The sequence below is a fragment of the Jatropha curcas genome, chromosome 6 (assembly GCF_041381405.1).
Source record: "Jatropha curcas cultivar XTBG-Jc1 chromosome 6, XTBG_Jcur_1.0, whole genome shotgun sequence".
In the NCBI taxonomy this organism is placed as follows: Eukaryota; Viridiplantae; Streptophyta; class Magnoliopsida; order Malpighiales; family Euphorbiaceae; genus Jatropha; species Jatropha curcas.
The window spans coordinates 25273849-25290440 of record NC_143156.1 but is presented as its reverse complement, the minus strand read 5'-3'; the positions used below and the strand labels follow the sequence as shown (position 1 = coordinate 25290440).

The window sequence follows — 16592 nt, the reverse complement described above, 5'->3', positions numbered from 1 at the left end:
ATTATTAAACCCGACGCATAGATCAGTTTTGATTTTTGGAAAACAGAGTAAAAATCCAGTAAACCAAGCAAAATCAGGCCAAACTGTTGATTTGAACCAAACCGGTTCAAATCGAATCGGAATGGCCCAGAGTTCTCTAGAGTCATCTTTTTCTTCCTTTCTCTTTTCTCTTATCCTTCCTTCTTCCTCCTGCGCCTGACAGCCCTCTCCTCCTTTGTTCACTGCGTTTTCCTGCTACCGGCCATGGAATCCGGCAAACGAGCACTCCATCTTGATCCTCTCGTCGAAACGAACTTCTCTGTGGTCTTGGTTCTCGCGATAAGAGCTGGAATCGAGAGAGATCGCGACTGGAAGGCCGCGCCACCGTGCGATGGAGTCCTCCGGCGAAATCTCGCCATTTCCGTCGACTTCAAGCGCTATGGATGGTCTCAATAGACACCTAGTCGCCTCCTGGACAATTTCCCTCCATTAATTCTGGCGATGGAGTAGTGAGGATGAAATCACCATTAGAGGGGGAGCTACAACCACTGTCGAGCCAAATCCGGTGGGTTGGAGATCCGATCTCGCTCAATCGACGCAGGAAATGGAATCTTTATCAAAATTTGAGTTGGGTGGTGCTGTCTTTGCAAAATTCTGGACTGTTTGACTTTTCCGGCCATCGTGCACGGCGGCGGCGGCCCGACGACACTCCGGCGAGGCCGGTGTGAGAAGTCATTATGTGTCACTACGACAATAAAAAAATAAAAAGTTTGATGGCAGTTGAGTGGGGCCACCGTGCAATGACTACAGATCTGTCAAATGGAAATAAGACACAAAAAAATTATCGTTTTCGTGGAAAGAATCAATGCTGCGAGATTTGCGTGTGCTGCGAGATTTGCGTGTTTCTTTCACGACTAATAATAATAATATTCTAACAACTTTTCCGAATTCAATTTTCCTTTTTACTCACAAATTAAAATTGATATCAAGAAATTTTTATACTCTAAAAACTTTCAAACTTAAACTTCGCCGATCTTTCGTAAAGTTAAAATTTGTGAAGAAAAAGTATCACATGACAAACTCACAACAAATTATTTCTCTCTCTTCAAAATATTCAATATTCAATGTTTATAAATTAATTTTTTTAAAATAATTAATTATAATATTTTCCCTATATATTATACTTTTATCAATAAAAAGTAAATGTTACGGTAATATATTGCTCTTTTTTAGTTTTCATCTTTTACCTAAGGAAAAGTTCTCTATATATATATTTTTCTTATCAATTATGGACAAAATTTTTTAGGTGTATTCAAAAAAATCTACTGATTTAGATTTGGTTTCATTCAAATTTACTTATTAAAATTTATCTTATTTTTAATGATTCTTATTAATTTTTATTTATTATTTTAATATAATATTTGCTTATATGTTATTTAAAATATGTATAGTAGGAAAGTTATCTGAATAATATTATTCTTAAATTATAATAATTGCTAAGTTCTTAATCTGTGTGAAAATAAAAAATTGGAGTATCTTTTTGAGATAAAAGAAATATTATTATTGTATATATAAGCATGAGTATTTACCGTTGCCACAACAATAACTTTACCATTTAGCTATTTTATTATACGTTGTTTGATAATACTTATTATATTTAGTATTTCATTTCTCAAAGAAAATTATTAAATTAATCTAAATTATAATAAATTATTGAATAAATTGATTATATTAGCCTTAATTTAATATATCCAAATACTAAATAATTATTGGCCAAATACAAGAATAAACATAGAAAAAAATTTTATTACTCATTGAAACTATAAATCTGATAAATATTTTAAAATAAATTATTTTCTTTAATATAACAAATATGATAGAACCGATGTAATATCGTTTGATTACATTCATGCTATTTAAATAAATAAATAAAAGAAATAAAGTGGGAAGACATTATTCCCACAATAATGTGTTTCCATTTAGCTCTTTCATCCCTTCCTTATCACATTATTTCCACTAAACTATATTTATCTTTAACTACCAATCCTTTCACAAGTTTGCCCCATTTATAATGTTTCCTCATTTAGACCCTTCCATTCCTTTCTTAATTACATTACAGCTTTGCTCGTCGCCGGAGGTATGTGATAACTTTTAAATCCTAGCTTGGCTCCTGGCCGGAGATGTTATTCTCACCGTATGCAAAAGAAACAGAGATGGTAATGCTGCTTTATATCTCTTATTGGCCGGTTGAGATAAATTCTTTATGATTTCATTGAATAAGGGACCATATTTTCTTCTTTATGATTTCTTCTTTCTATCCAAAGATATTTCTTGGCTGATAAGAATTTTTTTTTTCTTTTTGAAAGCAATTTATTTGCAGTTTGTTTTCATATAAGTTTTTTACTTAACTATCAGTTTTTTTTTTCTCTTATTTTTTTGAAGAAGAATTAGCAAACAAAAATTAAAGTTTACAAAACCACAAATTGTAACGTATGAGATTCTGTTTTATGTTTTAAAAAAATTACTTTCCTACAATATCTCCTTCTCTCAGATATATCTTTTCTTTTTATCTTGATTTATCTTATTTTTTTCTGTAGAATTTATCTAGCTGGGCCTACTTTATTTTTCATCTAATATCATCTACCTTATTTAAACGATTGAAACGTTAATCCCATCACTGAAAGTTTTTTCCTTTTTTATCATTTTCAGACATGGTAGTTTGAGTTTAAAGACTTCCATACTCCTCTATCCTTCTAACAAAGAAGGTCAATTCACCAGATCAGCACTACCCGACAAGCTTCCTTCAGCGATGACTTCTACACCTGAAGATGCTTCAGAAAAAGGTAAATTCTACGCAATATTTTGTAGATTTTTATTATTGAGATGTTAAACTAAATTTTATCAAAATTTTATAAAAATAGATGAAATATCAAAATCAATTCCGTAAAATAATCTAATTTTTTATGAAAAAATTACGGATCTCCTTTTACAAAGTTATTTTTTAATTTTTTATTTATTTAACTTATTTATTTTATAAAATTTGATCAAAATTATTAAAATTTTTTAAGAAAAATATTTTCTTGTTTATTGTATTTTTTATTTTAATATTTTTTAATATTTCTTTACTATTAAGTAGTGAAAAAGATTTAAATTAAATATATATTTATCATTAAATTAAATGTAATAATTTTATTAATATTATTTTTATTTTATATATTTCTTTCAATAAAAATATAAAAAAATTATATAGCATAGTATAAATATAATTGATATTTATTATTTATTTTTTTGAAATTATTATTTTAAAGATATTTTAAAAAAGGAAAAATAATTATTTCGTCCCTGAGGTTGGACATAATTATTTAAGTAGTTCCCGACATTTATATAATTATTTATAACGTTTCTGAGGTTTACTTTTATCAAATTAAATTCCGTCCAAAAAATACACTTTTTTTCATTAATTTTGAAATTTTGGTCGTGATTTGGTTATGGAGACGATAGTTGATAGAGATACGGTAGTGGCAATAAAGACCGCGTTGGGTTGAGGAAGATGGTGATAATTTGAGTTTTAGGTATTTTAGAGGAAAGAGATTGACAGAAGGGCCAATTAATATGACGGAAGTAAACTTCAGGGACGTTATAAATATTTGTATAAATGTCGGGGACTATTTAAATAATTATGACAAATCTCAGGGATGAAATAATTGTTTTTTCAAAGGATAATTTCATCTTTTTCTTCGAAAATTAGAGAAAAAAGTGTATTTTTTAGACGGAATGATGAATTAATATGACGGAAATGAATCTGACGTTATAAATATTTATATAAATATCCGGGACTATTTTAAATAATTATGGCAAATCTTAGAGACGAAATAATTATTTTTCCCTTTAAAAAATAAAAGTAAAAGAATTTCAATTATTAATTTATTTTATATATAATTAGCGAATTCAATTGAATTATATGTTTTAAATTAATTATACAGAATATAAATAATTATTCATAAATAAATTATATTCAAATATATTTATAAATATTATTCAAAAAAAATATATTTATAAATAAATTTTATATTTTAAATTCATTTATCAGAGTATATAAAAAATTTAAAAGTTAATAAAAAACTCTCACCCGCGATGAAAGAAGTACGAAACAGCAACAATAGTTTCTGACATCCCATCATTATCGATGAATAAAGTTCATCCATTAAAAAGCACTTTGTTAAGCATTGATAATCATTACAGGTGAAGCCAGGAATTGCGGGGGAAGCAAAGGGGTTTGAAAGCTTAGCCAAAGAGTTTATTAGTCGAAGTTTCGTAGAGGTAGAGCCAGTATTGCTTTCTTGAGAATTTTCTTTTTCAACCACGTGACATGACTTCGGCACTGATAATTAAATTTTAAACTATTTTGGAAGAAGTGAATTTTTATGGGAGGGATGAAAATGGAGATGGAAAATAATTAGAAAAGGTTACTTTTCCGTGTTTGGAAATGTTGAGGAAAATGGCTAGAGAAGGAAAATAACATATAAAATTCACCCGGGCCTACAAAGTAATAATCACTACCAGACGGATGGTTAAGTATTGATAATCATTAGGGGTGAAGCGACGAATTATAAAGGGATTTGGAAGCTTCGCAGTAGTGCAGGGGTAGCAAAATGGTTTGGAAGCTTAGCAAAGGAGCTCATCAGCGAAGGTTCGAACACCGGTATTGCTTTTTGGAGAATTTCCTTTTCAGCCACATGATAATTAAATTTTACACTATTTGGGAAGTAAGTGATTTTTATGGGACGGATGAAAATGGAGATGGAAAATAATTAACTTTCTCGTGTTTGGAAATGTTGAGGAAAATGGCTACATTCTCTACTATTTATATTTTATTCCTATGAAATACCAGATGAAAAGGGACGATTTTAGAATTCGAATGGGTATAATGAAATTCACCAAATTCTTTGATTGGTTCTTCCCAGAGAAAGGATCTGCTGATAGGGATATCAAACAATTAATTATAACAGGTAAAATTCACTCGGGCTTCCAAAGTTATAATCTCTACCACCACTATTATAACGTGTTTGACTGAGAGAATGATGAAAATACAACTTTGATTACTGGGAGGTGCACTTTATTGGGAGAATAAAAAATCTCTACTCAAATAATCTCTCCAAACTGGAAAAAATAAGTGGTTTTAAGAAAAATTCTTGTTTTTTGATATAAAATTACTAAATTATTATCCGTATCTTTATCAAGTTTGCTTCTTTTCCATGCTCATCACCGTCTTCTTCTCCTATGATTCAGTAAAGATGGTGAAACACTGGGTTTATTGAGAGTAAGATATAGTGTTGGATATTTATTCTAAGGATTTAGAGGTGAAAGTTTCAGTGAGGTTTGCTTAAACATTAGGTTTGAGTGTAGTACTTACTCTCGGATGATAGCAATTCTTTGGTGTGTGTTTATAGGAGATATCAAATATTGTGAGACATTGAATGGAGAATTATTGGAAAGAAAATTACAATATTTTGTAAGTATTATTTTTATTGTAACATAATGAAATAATTATCTGTGGATGTGTATACGTGAATTTGGTCGAATCACATAAAAATTCTGCGTTATATTTATTTTTTTTTTTCTTACTGAATTTTTGTGAATCCACTCATTAAATTGTCGGGTTTTAAATGCAGCTTCTTTTTATACATGTGGAAACTAGGAGTAGAGGTTCAATTGCAAGAAGACTGTGCTTATAAATTTGGCATCCCTACGAACCATTATTCTTTCCGCAGCTGCATGCAGATTGGAGCCTCTTACACTGAAATGGCAATGCCAAGACACTTATATCACGGTGAATTTACCTAAATTGGTATTAAGGTAACTTGGTTATTTTCTCCTCTTATTAATTTACTTCTTACTATAATTTTTACTTCGCAAATTTATGGAATTACTGAATGAATAATGCATTAAAAAATAATTCAACCTGCATTCATAAATACATCTGAATTTAAAAAAGTGAATTTGAGTCATCTCTATAATAAAAATTATAATTAATTTAATGAATGCTATTTAAAAGAGATGGTTACTTTGTGTTGTGTAGCTTACATATTCTCTCGGAAAAACATGTTAATGTAGTGAATTTGGAAAAAAAAAAAAAAAATCGAACCCAATGATTTCAAGCCAAAGTTTATTGAAAATTTTTTACATCAATTCCTTTCCACTCAACCCATTCAGTTTTGTTTGGGTTTTCTTTGGTTTTTAAATTATGCAAATCCAATAAATTTGATTTGAAAATTATTGAATTGATCTGAACCAAACTCGCGTGGGTTTTGTATTTAACTTTTTTTTTTTATTTAAATTAATTTTGTTGATATAATTTTTAATTTTATTGATATGATGACTATTTATTGTTTACTCAATTTTTTATATACTTTTTCACGGAAAAAAAAATTTACTTTATGTATTTTTTATTTCACTATTTTTTATTATAAAAATTATTAAGTTTATAAAAAGATTGATTTTTATATTTTAGATTTTGGAGTTTTTCCTTTCAAAGAAAAAAATTTTGGTATTTAACTATCAAATAATTTTTAAAAAGAAATAACTTACACTAATTATCACAATTTTTACATATATTTTATTTTATGATTGAAGAAATATACGAAATAGATAGAAATCCAAAAAGTTAACGCTAAGCAAGTATTCTGATTCGCTTACCTGACAGGGCCGTAATTTTATTTTCAAAATATTTAAAAATAAAATAAAAAGAGAAAATTAATGAAATTAAAAATTTGAAATTTTCCTTATGGGCCTACATAGGATGGATCGTATTTAGCCCGAAAAGATCATATTAGGCCTAAGCCTATATTGTTATTTTCAAAATATTTAAAAATAAAATAAAAAAAGAAAAACAAAGGGAAAATTAATTAAATTAAAAATTTGAAATTTTCCTTATGGGCCTGCTTATGATGGATCGTGGTTAGCCCGAAAAGACAATATTAGGCCTAAGCCTATATTCAGCCTCGACAATAAATTTTATTAAATCGAAAATTTCATTAATAAAGAATCTGGTAAAGCACCGAGCAGTGGCAGCTCTCAAGCTTTGGCTGATAAAAGGCGACGCTCACTCCACCTGGATCTCGCTCGGCGACTATCTTTCCGGCGAAGACGTAGCTAGACCAGGTACGTGGCCTCTGATTCCTTACCAACCTCTTGTCAATCATTTTGCTTAATTGTGCGATTTAATATAGATCTTATCTTAGGGATTTAAAAGAATTAGGGTTTTTTCTTTCTGGAGAATGTGTTGGTGGTGAGTTGTTTAAATTTGGACAAGAGTAATCTTTTGCCTCTGTATTTATGCCCTGCAATCTGTGCTGCAAAATATGCTGCTATTGCAGTTTCTGTAACTTTTAATTCTAGCACGGGGACGGGGAGGGGAAAAATTGAATTAGGCTTTTTCCTTTCTGGAGAATGTGCTGGTATTAGCCCTAGTGCATGAGTTGTTTAAATTTGGACAAGAGTAATCTTTTGCCTCTGTATTTATGCCCTGCAATATGTGCTGCAAAATATGCTGCTAGTGCAGTTTCTGTAAATTTTAATTCCGGCAGGGGGAGGGGGACGGGGAAAATTGAATTAGCCTTTTTCCTTTGTGGAGAATGTGTTGGTATTAGCCCTGGTGGATGAGTTGTTTAAATTTGGAGAAGAGTAATCTTTTGCCTCAGTATTTATGCCCTGCAATATGTGCTGCAAAATATGCTGCTAGTCCAGTTTCTGTAAGTTTTAATTCTAGCAGGGGGAGGGGGAGGGGGAGGGGGAAAATTGAATTAGCCTTTTTCCTTCCTGGAGAATGTGTTGGTATTAGCCCTGGTGGATGAGTTGTTTAAATTTGGAGAAGAGTAATCTTTTGCCTCTGTATTTATGCCCTGCAATATGTGCTGCAAAATATGCTGCTAGTACAGTTTCTGTAAGTTTTAATTCTAGCAGGGGGAGGGGGAGGGGGAGGGGGAAAATTTAATTAGCCTTTTTCCTTTGTGGAGAATGTGTTGGTAATAGCACTGGGGGATGAGTTGTTTAAATTTGGAGCAGAGTAATCTTTTGCCTCTGTATTTATGCCCTGCAATATGTGCTGCAAAATATGCTGCTAGTGCAGTTTCTGTAAATTTTAATTGTAGCGGGGGGAGGGGGAGGGGGAAAATTGAATTAGCCTTTTTCCTTTCTGGAGAATGTGTTTGTATTAGCCCTGGCGGATGAGTTGTTTAAATTTCGACAAGAGTAATCTTTTGCCTCTGTATTTATGCCCTGCAATATGTGCTGCAAAATATGCTGGTATTGCAGCTTCTGTAAGTTTTAATTCTAGCAGGGGGAGGGGGAGGGGGAGGCGGAAAATTGAATTAGCCTTTTTCCTTTCTGGAGAATGTGTTGGTATTAGCCCTGGGGGATAAGTTGTTTAAATTTGGAGAAGAGTAATCTTTTGCCTCTGTATTTATGCCCTGCAATATGTGCTGCAAAATATGCTGCTAGTGCAGTTTCTGTAAGTTTTAATTCTTGTAGGGGGAGGGGGAGGGGGAGGGGGAAAATTGAATTAGCCTTTTTCCTTTGTGGAGAATGTGTTGGTATTAGCCCTGGTGGATGAGTTGTTTAAATTTGGACAAGAGTAATCTTTTGCCTCTGTATTTATGCCCTGCAATATGTGCTGCAAAATATGCTGCTAGTGCAGTTTCTGTAAGTTTTAATTCTAGCAGGGGGAGGGGGAAAATTGAATTAGCCTTTTTCCTTTCTGGAGAATGTGTTGGTATTACCTCTGGGGGATTAGTTGTTTAAATTTGGACAAGAGTAATCTTTTGCCTCTGTATTTATGCACTGCAATATGTGCTGCAAAATATGCTGCTAGTGCAGTTTCTGCAAGTTTTAATTCTAGCAGGGGGAGGGGGAGGGGGAAAATTTAATTAGCCTTTTTCCTTTGTGGAGAATGTGTTGGTATTAGCCCTGGTGGATGAGTTGTTTAAATTTGGAGAAGAGTAATCTTTTGCTTCTGTATTTATATCCTGCAATATGTGCTACAAAATATCCTGCTAGTGCAGTTTCTGTATGTTTTAATTCTAGGAGGGGGACGGGGAGGGGGAAAATTGAATTAGCCTTTTTCCTTTCTGGAGAATGTGTTGGTATTAGCCCTGGGGGATGAGTTGTTTAAATTTGGACAAGAGTAATCTTTTGCCTCTGTATTTATGCCCTGCAAATGTGCTGCAAAATATGCTGCTAGTGCAGTTTCTGTAAATTTTAATTGTAGCGGGGGGGAGGGGTAGGGGCAAAATTCAATTAGCCTTTTTCCTTTCTGGAGAATGTGTTTGTATTAGCCCTGGCGGATCAGTTGTTTAAATTTCGGCAAGAGTAATCTTTTGCCTCTGTATTTATGCCCTGCAATATGTGCTGCAAAATTTGCTGCTATTGCAGTTTCTGTAAGTTTTAATTCTAGCAGGGGAAGGGGGACGGGGAGGGGGAGGGGAAGGGGGAAAATTGAATTAACCTTTTTCCTTTCTGGAGAATGTGTTGGTATTAGCCTTGGGGGATAAGTTGTTTAAATTTGGAGAAGAGTAATCTTTTGCCTCTGTATTTATGCCCTGCAATATGTGCTGAAAATATGCTGCTATTGCAGTTTCTGTAAATTTTAATTCTTGCAGGGGGAGGGGGGATGGGGAAAATTGAATTAGCCTTTTTCCTTTCTGGAGAATGTGTTGGTATTAGCCCTGGTGGATGAGTTGTTTAAATTTGGACAAGAGTAATCTTTTGCCCCTGTATTTATGCCCTGCAATATGTGCTGCAAAATATGCTGCTTGTGCAGTTTCTGTAAGTTTTAATTCTAGCAGGGGGAGGGGGAGAGGGAGGGGGAAAATTGAATTAGCCTTTTTCCTTTCTGGAGAATGTGTTGGTATTAGCCCTGGTGGATGAGTTGTTTAAATTTGGACAAGAGTAATCTTTTGCCTCTGTATTTATGCCCTGCAATCTGTGCCGCAAAATAAGCTGCTAGTGCAGTTTCTGTAAGTTGTAATTCTAGCAGGGGGAGGGGGTGGGGTAAAATTGAATTAGCCTTTTTCCTTTCTGGAGAATGTGTTGGTATTAGCCCTAGTGCATGAGTTGTTTAAATTTGGGCAAGAGTAATCTTTTGCCTTTGTATTTATGCCTTGCAATATGCGCTGCAAAATATGCTGCTATTTCAGTTTCTGTAAGTCTTAATTCTTGCAGGGGGAGGGGATGGGGAAAATTGAATTAGCCTTTTTCCTTTCTGGAGAATGTGTTGGTATTGGCCCTGGTGGATGAGTTGTTTAAATTTGGACAAGAGTAATCTTTTGCCTCTTTATTTATGCCCTGCAATCTGTGCTGCAAAATATGCTGCTAGTGCAGTTTCTGTAAGTTTTAATTCTAGCAGGGGGAGCGGGAGGGGGTAAATTGAATTAGCCTTTTTCCTTTGTGGAGAATGTGTTGGTATTAGCCCTGGTGGACGAGTTGTTTAAATTTGGAGAAGAGTAATGTTTTGCCTCTGTATTTATGGCCTGCAATATGTGCTGCAAAATATGCTGGTAGTGCAGTTTCTGTAAGTTTTAATTCTAGCAGGGAGTGGGAAAATTGAATTAGCCTTTTTCCTTTTTGGAGAATGTGTTGGTATTAGACCTGGTGGATGAGTTATTTAAATTTGGACAAGAGTAATCTTTTGCCTCTGTATTTATGCCCTGCAGTATGTGCTGCAAAATATGCTGCTAGTGGAGTTTTTGAAAATTTTGATTGTAGCAGGGGAAGGGGGAGGGGGAGGCGGAAAATTGAATTAGCCTTTTTCCTTTCTGGAGAATGTGTTGGTATTATCCCTGGTGGATGAGTTATTTAAATTTGGACAAGAGTAATCTTTTGCCTCTGTATTTATGCCCTGCAGTATGTGCTGCAAAATATGCTGCTAGTGCAGTTTCTGTAAATTTTAATTGTAGCAGGGGGAGGGGGAGGGGGAAAATTGAATTAGCGTTTTTCCTTTCTGGAGAATGTGTTGGTATTAGCCCTGGTGGATGAGTTGTTTAAATTTTGAGAAGACTAATCTTTTGCCTTTGTATTTATGCCCTGCAATATGTGCTGCAAAATATGTTGTTAGTGCAGTTTCTGTAAGTTTTAATTCTAGCAGGGGGAGGGGGAGGGGGAAAATTGAATTAGCCTTTTTCCTTTCTGGAGAATGTGTTGGTATTTGCTCTGGTGGATGAGTTGTTTAAATTTGTAGAAGGGTAATCTTTTGCCTCTGTATTTATGCCCTGCAATATGTGCTGCAAAATATGCTGCTAGTGCAGTTTGTGTAAGTTTAATTCTAGCAGGGGGACGGGGAGGGGGAAAATTGAATTAGCCTTTTTCCTTTCTGGAGAATGTGTTTGTATTAGCCCTGGTGGATGAGTTGTTTAAATTAGGACAAGAGTAATCTTTTGCCTCTGTATTTATGCTCTTCAATATGTGCTGCAAAATATGCTGGTAGTGCAGTTTCTGTAAGTTTTAATTCTAGCAGGGGGAGGGGGATGGGGAAAATTGAATTAGCCTTTTTCCTTTCTGGAGAATGTGTTGGTATTAGCCCTGGTGGATGAGTTGTTTAAATTTGGACAAGAGTAATCTTTTCCCTCTGTATTTATGGCCTGCAATATGTGCTGCAAAATATGCTGGTAGTGCAGTTTCTGTAAGTTTTAATTCTAGCAGGTTGATGGGGAGGGGGAGTGGGGAAATTGAATTGGCCTTTTTCCTTTCTGGAGAATGTGTTGGTATTATCCCTGGTGGATGAGTTATTTAAATTTGGACAAGAGTAATCTTTTGCCTCTGTATTTATGCCCTGCAGTATGTGCTGCAAAATATGCTGCTAGTGCAGTTTCTGTAAATTGTAATTGTAGCAGGGGGAGCGGGAGGGGGAAAATTGAATTAGCCTTTTCCTTTCTGGAGAATGTGTTGGTATTAGCCCTGGTGGATGAGTTGTTTAAATTTTGAGAAGACTAATCTTTTGCCTCTGTATTTATGCCCTGCAATATGTGCTGCAAAATATGTTGTTAGTGCAGTTTCTGTAAGTTTTAATTCTAGCAGGGGAAGGGGGAGGGGGAAAATTGAATTAGCCTTTTTCCTTTCTGGAGAATGTGTTGGTATTAGCTCTGGTGGATGAGTTGTTTAAATTTGTAGAAGAGTAATCTTTTGCCTCTGTATTTATGCCCTGCAATATGTGCTGCAAAATATGCTGCGAGTGCAGTTTGTGTAAGTTTAATTCTAGCAGGGGGACGGGGAGGGGGAAAATTGAATTAGCCTTTTTCCTTTCTGGAGAATGTGTTTGTATTAGTCCTGGTGGATGAGTTGTTTAAATTAGGACAAGAGTAATCTTTTGCCTCTGTATTTATGCCCTTCAATATGTGCTGCAAAATATGCTGGTAGTGCAGTTTCTGTAAGTTTTAATTCTAGCAGGGGGAGGGGGATGGGGAAAATTGAATTAGCCTTTTTCCATTCTGGAGAATGTGTTGGTATTGGCCCTGGTGGATGAGTTGTTTAAATTTGGACAAGAGTAATCTTTTGCCTCTGCATTTATGCCCTGCAGTATGTGCTGCAAAATATGCTGCTAGTGCAGTTTCTGTAAATTTTAATTGTAGCAGGGGGAGGGGGAGGGGGAAAATTGAATTAGCCTTTTCCTTTCTGGAGAATGTGTTGGTATTAGCCCTGGTGGATGAGTTGTTTAAATTTTGAGAAGACTAATCTTTTGCCTCTGTATTTATGCCCTGCAATATGTGCTGCAAAATATGCTGCTAGTGCAGTTTGTGTAAGTTTAATTCTAGCAGGGGGACGGGGAGGGGGAAAATTGAATTAGCCTTTTTCCTTTCTGGAGAATGTGTTTGTATTAGCCCTGGTGGATGAGTTGTTTAAATTAGGACAAGAGTAATCTTTTGCCTCTGTATTTATGCTCTTCAATATGTGCTGCAAAATATGCTGGTAGTGCAGTTTCTGTAAGTTTTAATTCTAGCAGGGGTAGGGGGATGGGGAAAATTGAATTAGCCTTTTTCCATTCTGGAGAATGTGTTGGTATTGGCCCTGGTGGATGAGTTGTTTAAATTTGGACAAGAGTAATCTTTTGCCTCTGTATTTATGCCCTGCAATATGTGCTGAAAATATGCTGCTGTTTCAGTTTCTGTAAGTTTTAATTCTAGCAGGGGGACGGGGAGGGGAAAAGTGAAATTGCCTTTTTCCTTTCTGGAGAATGTGTTGGTATTATCCCTAGTGCATGAGTTGTTTAAATTTGGACAAGAGTAATTTTTTCCATCTGTATTTATGCCCTGCAATATGTGCTGCAAAATATGCTGCTATTGCAGTTTCTGTAAGTTTTAATTCTAGCAGGGGAGAGGAAAATTGAATTAGCCTTTTTCCTTTCTGGAGAATGTGCTGGTATTAGCCCTGGTGCATGAGTTGTTTAAATTTGGAGAAGAGTAATATTTTGCCTCTGTATTTATGCCCTGCAATATGTGCTGCAAAATTTGCTGCTAGTGCAGTTTCTGTAAGTTTTAATTCTAGCAGTGGGAGGGGGAGGGGAAAAATTGAATTTGCCTTTTTCCTTTCTGGAGAATGTGTTGGTATTAACCCTGTTGGATGAGTTGTTTAAATTTGGAGAAGAGTAATCTATTGCCTCTGTATTTATGCCCTGCAATATGTGCTGCAAAATATGCTGCTAGTGCAGTTTGTGTAAGTTTTAATTGAATTAGCCTTTTTCCTTTCTGGAGAATGTGTTGGTATTAGCCCTGGTGGATGAGTTTTTTAAATTTGGACAAGTGTAATCTTTTGCCTCTGTATTTATGCCCTGCAATATGTGCTGCAAAATATGCTGCTAGTGCAGTTTCTTTAAGTTTTAATTGTAGCAGGGGGAGGTGGAGGGGGAAAATTGAATTAGCCTTTTTTCTTTCTGGAGAATGTGTTGGTATTAGCTCTGGTGGATGAGTTGTTTAAATCTGTAGAAGAGTAATCTTTTGCCTCTGTATTTATGCCCTGCAATATGTGCTGCAAAATATGCTGCTAGTGCCGTTTGTGTAAGTTTTAATTCTAGCAGGGGGGGGGGGGGAGGGGAAAAATTGAATTTGCCTTTTTCCTTTCTGGAGAATGTGTTGGTATTAACCCTGTTGGATGAGTTGTTTAAATTTGGAGAAGAGTAATCTATTGCCTCTGTATTTATGCCCTGCAATATGTGCTGCAAAATATGCTGCTAGTGCAGTTTCTGTAAGTTTTAATTGAATTAGCCTTTTTCCTTTGTGGAGAATGTGTTGGTATTAGCCCTGGTGGATGAGTTGTTTAAATTTGGAGAAGAGTAATGTTTTGCCACTGTATTTATGCCCTGCAATATGTGCTGCAAAATATGCTGCTAGTCCAGTTTGTGTAAGTTTTAATTCTAGCAGGGGGATGGGGAGGGGGAAAATTGAATTAGCCTTTTTTCTTTCTGGAGAATGTGTTGGTATTAGCTCTGGTGGATGAGTTGTTTAAATTTGTAGAAGAGTAATCTTTTGGCTCTGTATTTATGCCCTGCAATATGTGCTGCAAAATATGCTGCTAGTGCAGTTTGTGTAAGTTTTAATTCTAGCAGTGGGAGGGGGAGGGGAAAAATTGAATTAGCCTTTTTCCTTTCTGGAGAATGTGTTGGTATTAGCCCTGGTGGATGAGTTGTTTAAATTTGGACAAGTGTAATCTTTTGCCTCTGTATTTATGCCCTGCAATATGTGCTGCAAAATATGCTGCTAGTGCAGTTTCTGTTAGTTTTAATTCTAGCAATTAAGTTTGGTTTTAGTCCCTCTCTTTTTCATCTCTTTCTCTTCTCTCTCTGAAACCCTAGCCTCATGTCTACTTGATGAATAACAATCCACTGAAACCCTAACCGCCATCACTATTTTCTCCATTTTTTCTTTTCCCCTTCGAATTAGTTTTACATCTAAAAATAAATTGTATATTATATATATTTTTTTCTTTTCTTTGAACCATCACCAACGCAACCATCTCTCTTTGCATTGTATATAAATAGCTCCAAAATCAAAGAATCAACTTTTTTTTCAATCTCAATTTGGATAGAAAGTGGTTTGGTCATTTTTTCTTTGACTTACCATATCAAGTTATTTGACAATTTTGTATTTTGATTCTATAACGTGTTTTACATTAGAATCTAAATCTGATTGCTTCTATATTATTATTTCTGGTTTTTATGAATCCTATTCGCCTGTTATGTTTATTAGTTACATTTCAAATTGGGATAAACTTTTAATTATTCTATCAAATATGATGTTGTTGCCTTCAATTATCTAGTTATTATTGGCTTCAGATCTTATTTATTTATTTTGATATAGATAATTATGTGCAAATTATATGAACAGGGCCATCCACATTTACTTTGAATGAGGCTGTTATCTATAATGTTGAATAAAAGAGGTCTCTGCTGCGCTTTAGTTCTGCTTTTATTAACCTTCCACTGTCTCACGGGCCATCTCTCACCCCAGATTCCTTCAAATCGCCGTTTTCTCCGTGCTCTCCTTAACCGCAATGAAAGTCAAAACCATTCATCTGTTGTCTACCATCCTCACTTTGAAGCCCCACCATTGCCAGATGGCCCAGAGGTAAATTTGGCTCTTTTTGGCTTCTAATCTGTCACTTTTTTTTCATTTTTATTTTTTTGCTTTCAGAAGGTAGAGGCTTTTTTTTTTTTTTTTTTTTTGATATACAAAATATAAAGCAATTTTCAAATTGTCTCACTTCCTTCTAGCTACCATAAGACATCTCTGCAATTTATCTGATTCTAATGCAGGAACAGCCAACAGACTAGTGTCTGGTGTTGCCTCGGCAGCTTTGGTCTGCTCAGCTCCAATTGTCTCAGCTGCTCTGATCTTGCAACTGATTTCTACTTTCACTGATCCACCGCTTCGCCTTTGGGTGTCTTCTGTTGCAATTATTTCTAGTGTTGTCTAGTGTTCATTTCCTACATTCTGTCATTGTTAAATGGAGTATAAGTGCGTAAGTGTTTTGTTGTGATTGATCTTAGTTTTCATCAAACAATTTATATTTGTCAGTTAGTTGCTGTCAACCATAGATAATAGAATCCCGATCTCATTCCCCGTTTTTTTTTTTTTTTTTTTTTCTTTTTTGGTTGTCTTCTGTTGCAATTATTTGAACTCTTTCAAGTTTTGGAGGCTTGTCTGGTGTTCATTCCCTACATTCTGTCATTGTTAAATGGAGTATAAGTGTTTTGTTGTGATTGATCTTAGTTTTCACCAAACAATTTATATTTGTCAGTTAATAGCTATCAACAATAGATAATAGCTACCGACTAGCACAATCGCCCCATACAAACAGTCACCTAGTAATAGTAATTTTTCATTCAATATAGTGGTAACTCTACCTAATTTTCATTTCTTTCTAGACTGTGCAATCACGTTGGGGAAGAATATTTGATAAAAAGAATTTAAATTGGGCAAGAATATTTTGTGCCAAATTTTTGTTCATGTTGGCAAGAATATTTTGATGAAAAAAAATTAAATGATGGTAAGAATATTTGATGAAAAAAAAATCAAATGATTAAAAGTTATTAGGGATTTTGATTTCACTTAATTTAATTTATTTTATTT

The 16592-nt window shown here is 34.5% G+C and overlaps 1 long non-coding RNA gene across 5 annotated transcripts; it reads left to right on the top strand.

Moving 5' to 3' along the window:
- The first annotated feature begins 1905 nt into the window (after window positions 1-1905).
- LOC105645312 (uncharacterized) lies at window positions 1906-16226 on the top strand. 5 transcript variants are annotated; one of them, XR_016321280.1, is made up of 7 exons: window positions 1922-2195; window positions 2689-2822; window positions 4222-4299; window positions 5652-5835; window positions 7023-7140; window positions 15348-15587; window positions 15776-16226. It is a non-coding gene; the product is annotated as an uncharacterized LOC105645312 (long non-coding RNA). The 5 variants fall into 5 exon arrangements; XR_016321277.1 differs by having other exon boundaries at window positions 1906-2195; window positions 4222-4988; window positions 5652-7140; XR_016321278.1 differs by having other exon boundaries at window positions 1907-2195; window positions 4222-4669; window positions 5652-7140.
- The last annotated feature ends 366 nt before the right edge of the window (window positions 16227-16592 follow it).